At 42.6% G+C, this 5,000-nt stretch overlaps 1 long non-coding RNA gene across 1 annotated transcript in view; it reads left to right on the forward strand.

Annotated features, from left to right (window-relative positions):
• Positions 1-3,578: 3,578 nt before the first annotated feature.
• LOC104951494 (uncharacterized) overlaps positions 3,579-5,000 on the forward strand; it is a 6,365-nt gene continuing 4,943 nt past the window's right edge. Inside the window, exons 1-2 of the long non-coding RNA XR_799032.1 lie at positions 3,579-3,726; positions 4,772-4,987. This is a non-coding gene — a long non-coding RNA (uncharacterized lncRNA). The remainder of the gene's footprint in view (positions 3,727-4,771; positions 4,988-5,000) is intronic.

Genomic DNA, 5,000 nt, shown 5'->3' on the forward strand with positions numbered 1-5,000 from the left:
AACTTTCTCAGGCTATTAAAATAAGTTGTTATGAGCACAAAGGAGTTATGTAATTGTTTATTCCCTGGCTAAATGTATTTATTGTGTCTTACAGTAATCACCAGACGGCTGCTGTTACTCATAGTGCTATCTCAGGAATCACATAAAGAGTAATGTATTACCTTTGAAGTTTGCTTTTTTTAGGATGTAGGTTTAAACATTATTTTCTGTTAAATACTTAAAGCTCAGATTAACGGTATTGTAATTATAATAAGTGCAATATGTTTTGGTCTAAAGCAACATTACATGTGTGTTAGCCTTTGCAAGAGTAGACAAAAGTAAAAGAGAATCCAGAGACTACACAGACTTCATATCAAAGTATGTATGAGAGATGTCACGGTCACCCCATGGCCGCTAAACGCTGCAGATATTGATTCTGATCGTTTTCAGATGGCTGGGGTTTACATAATGTGGCACTGTGAGAGGACATTGATTTTCCTGCTTTGAACTGGCAGTCCTGCAGGATGCTTTTCTGCACAAGGGAAGTGTCTGGCTTCAGCATTGCTCAGTGAAGCGCAAATTGGCTTTATCAGCTGAAGTCATTTGGTGACTGGATAGAAACAGACAATGAACAATTACAAAAAAAGAGTTTTCCCCCACAAACATGCGAAATACTTAAAATAGGGTGTAAACATGTTTCTTTTTTAATGAGATGAGCTGATCATTATTCAGGGTGTCCGCGCGGTAGTAAAAGGTAGTAAAAGGTAGTAAAAAGAATCTACCCAAATTAAGGCCCTTGAAAGGTAGTAAAAGGTAACAAACGCAATTTGACTTGGTAGTAATTTTTTTAAAACTCTGCCTCAATATATAATGAGTTTCCATTGTTTGCTTATTATTTGTGTCTGCATGTTTGAATTTCATCTAGCCTACGTAGTTTAAAAATATATACGGTGCTAACAGGACCTGAGTGAGGCGTAGTTGATAGCAATGACGTAGAGGTAACCTGTGTGGACTTCTCATACCTATCAGTGCGCAGCAACGCTATCACTATAACGCCTTTTCCAACATATCTGACGGTTAGCCAGAAGGCCACACCGTTTGCCACACACAGTGTGCAGTCTATTTTTCTGATTGTTTAAAGGCCCAAATTCCGAGCAATTAGTGAAAAAATGCGAGCTGCAAAGTTTCGAGCAATATGGGTGATTTGGGAAACCCCTTATATCAAAACTGGCAACCTCGTCATACACTCAAAGTAGGAGAAAATGACCGTGAAGCATTTGAGCATGTGTCTGCAAAAAAACCTAATAAACTGCTTTAACCTGCTGGAGGCATTACTGCTATCAAAACGTCTTCCTACAGTGGTAACGTCGGCTATAACAGCGCAGCAGCGGCTTCGGTGAGGGGGGGTACAGAGCTGCCGATTTCGTTGTTTTGCGATGCATAGCAGAGCACCCACACAGATCCGGCGGCAGATCATGCCAAAGCTTACAGTGCAACAGTCGCACACCCGGCGGCATCAGCTAATAACCAGCATGCACCGGCATATTTAAGCACCACCTAACGGCTAGCGATAGACCAAACAGCCAGGACGTTACCTAATGCCAACACAGAGCAACATCAGCCTCAGGGCTGAGGATTATGTCATCCTGGTGGCCTTGCGTAAACACAGCAAGTCGTCACCAGTTCATTATCATATTAACAAACCAATATTCGAATGATGTGTGTCAGTATTGGGGAATTGCGAGTTTCAGAAAAAACTACCTGTTATACACAGACAACACAACCATAACAAAAAGTGTGTTAGGCGTGGAGCTATAAGTATATCCTCACCAGACACTCCGTTTCATTGGATTTTATGGCACTGCTGCTCCCACATTTTAAGAAGCCTCTTATAAATAGCCACTTCAATCTACTGGGGTACACCAATAAGCTCTATGCACTCGTTTGACCCGATGGTACTCTGAGACATATGTCCGCCAAGAAGAAGCAAATGGATATTCACGTTTCGGCATTCTGACGAGATGGACCCGCGTGACGCTTCATATTTTTGGTACAGATTTCTTGGACATGCTAACGGGCTGAAGAACTGCTGCAAAGCATTAAGTGAGTTGATATTTTCTTGTTTGTTCTTTTCTTATTGTCGTTATATGCCTTTGAAAAGTTTATGTCAATAGTTACCCTAAGCTTTAGCCTACACGACGTGTGTGTCGGGTGGTTTTGGTGGACCCTGGCAAGGCGAATCAGTGCTTTGCGATCATCGCTATTTTTAGAAAATCCACGGTAAACCCAACAACATCCGGGTTTAAAATCGTTGAATTTCATGTTTTCGCATAATTTGACAGTATTACAGTCTACATATCATTTCATATCGTGGACAAAGTCACGGAAAAACAATACGTTTTGACTGTTAAGCCCGGTGAAGATGCAACCAGTTAGCAGTCATTACCATTTGTCAACGCCGCTTAAAAAGGTGATTTTCCTCCTCTTCTAGCAATTATAATGACAGGAGAACCATAGCCACTCTTGGATACAGTTATCTTAACGATTGTTTCTAGCATAGCCCTCAATATACATCACGTCGTTGGAAAGCTTAGTTTATGGCGTTCATCATGGAAGCAATTACACTCTCGGTTTTGTACAGCTTTTACCAAGCGACGCTTTCGCCTTGCCACGCTGTCCACCATTTTGATGAAGGATTGGGTTTAATATCTTCTGAAGATGGCATACTGGTACTACAAAGGGGGAAAACACGTTTGACTTATACTCTACTCGGCACTGTATGTTACTGTCTAGATCTAACTTGGTCTATTTATGAATAACCAAGAACCCACAGGACAGATTAAACATTTTCAATAAGTTGTTTTTTGTGGACAATTCACAGGAATCCGCTCTGTTGCACAACTCAACTTGAGCACTAGCCTGCTGTCTGTCAGTATGGAATGGCCCAATTCAACTTCAAGCTGCTGAAGCTCGCTTCAGAACGAACATTCAGAGCTTCATGGGGAGCACAAAATCATCAGTGTTGGCAGTTGTGGCTTGCACACCCTCCACAATGCCATGAAGGTCAGGATCGCAACATGGGCAGTAGACACTGTTGCGAGCTATGCACTACACTCTTCACAATCGCAACCCTGCCCCGTAGAGAAGATTACACCGCCACACAGGATCCTTCTACCTTTCACCGATCTTTCCTGTGGCCACAGATGGGTGGAAAAGTTCCCTGTGGCTGAGGAGAGCTCGTCGACATTTGGCCTGTGCTTTTAACATATGTTGATGCTTGTTCAGGCAAGAAAAAGGTGACAAACCCAAACACGGCGTCATATGATGATCATTTTGGCAGCACGGGATGATAATTTGATAATTCAAAGCTCAGTTCTTCTTGTCAGTTGCACGCAAGCTTCAAAGTGGGTCAGCCCGCCTTCCTGACCAAATATCAGACGACGAGCCGCTACCCTTTTGCTAAAGATCTGAAAGAACTCCTGATTGGTAAGAAATGGTAATTCCTGTAGAGTAACCTGTCTTTATTTGAATGCTGATTAAACTGTATCGGTCCTGACAGGTGTGACTTGATTGCTAACAGTTTTTGTTGTTCTTGTTAAGGCTTTACTGCGGCGATTTGTTAAAAGGGAAACTTATACAGGACGCGAAAGCCCATGCAACTTATCACAATCCAGGTGTCCTGAAGAGAAGGAACTGGTGCTCTGGAAAAATGTGGACATCGGCCTGGGTGCTGAATCTGCCATCAAGGTTAATTACTGCAGATACTTTCAATGTTCATACATGAAATGTGCTGTCCGGCAGCAAATTAAATAGCTTACGTCGAACTAATTAGGCGTAGAAACATGAATGAGTAACATATGGGCATTATTTAACCCACCTCTGTGGTAAGCAATATAGCTATCGTAATTGTGGTGGTTGTTAAGTGGTTATCTTTCAAACTTCAGTGGTCTTCACCACCAGCGCCTGCTTGGCATGAGGCTTAAACTGAACCACAAGCCATGAGGATAATACCAAACCTCTTTCTCACTCTGGTTTAAATTGTTAGGATTGTTTTAAATGTGGTAACTTGTCATAGCTTTATATTTCCAATCATCAGCAGTGATGTCTTTATGCATCCTGAACTCATCCTGACCTATACTGCACATATCCATCACTCCACCACCCACGCCACTACACACAACCAACCACACCCACACACCACACACACACACACACACACACACACACCACACACACACACACACACACACACACACACACACACACACACACACACACACACACACACACACCACACCCAGAGAGCAGACAACCAACATCTTTTCCCCCACAGGTTTTACACAAGTAATCTCTATATATGTGACAAGAAAATATCCTTTGTATGAACATTAATGTTCTCTATTTGTTAGGCCCTTCAGAGGCAAACCAGGAAAAGGCAAGATAGGGGAGCTCCTCTGCTAACATTCAGGAAAGAATGTTTGCAGTGCCTTGTTAAGGGCTTGTCAATGAAATTGAAGAACCCCCTAAAGGTTCCAATGTTAGGCAATGCATGCTTGATCCCACACAAATCCAACCAAGACCGGAGTGGTGCATCAAGCAAATGAAGAGTGTAGTGCAGACATTCCTTCCAGGGAAAGAGATTGACAGGTGGCATTCCAGCTGTAAGAAAACAATACAGTATGTCTACGGGACAGGGAAGGTCATTCAAATGAAGGCCCATGTTCTAAAGGGTGGTTCTACTTTGAAATGTACTTAAATGTCATTAATGATTATGTTTTTGTCAATATTGTAGGTGATGTTATCATGTCAACGTTCCGAATCGTTGACCTCTGTGGAAGGACGGCGATGACGTTTCCCTGGCTTTCAAAGCCATGAAGGACCGCCTTGATGTGTTATTCTACACAAACCCTGCAGCAGCCTTACCCTGATTGCTGCAGTTTTTGCCAGAGCCTCCTCCTTCTCTTCCCATGGCCAAGCACTGTGGAAAGAGGATTTTCAGTGAACAAAGGTGGAGACATGCA

Source organism: Notothenia coriiceps, unplaced genomic scaffold (genome assembly GCF_000735185.1).
Source record: "Notothenia coriiceps isolate Sejong01 unplaced genomic scaffold, NC01 NC01_scaffold00018999, whole genome shotgun sequence".
NCBI lineage: Eukaryota > Metazoa > Chordata > Actinopteri > Perciformes > Nototheniidae > Notothenia > Notothenia coriiceps.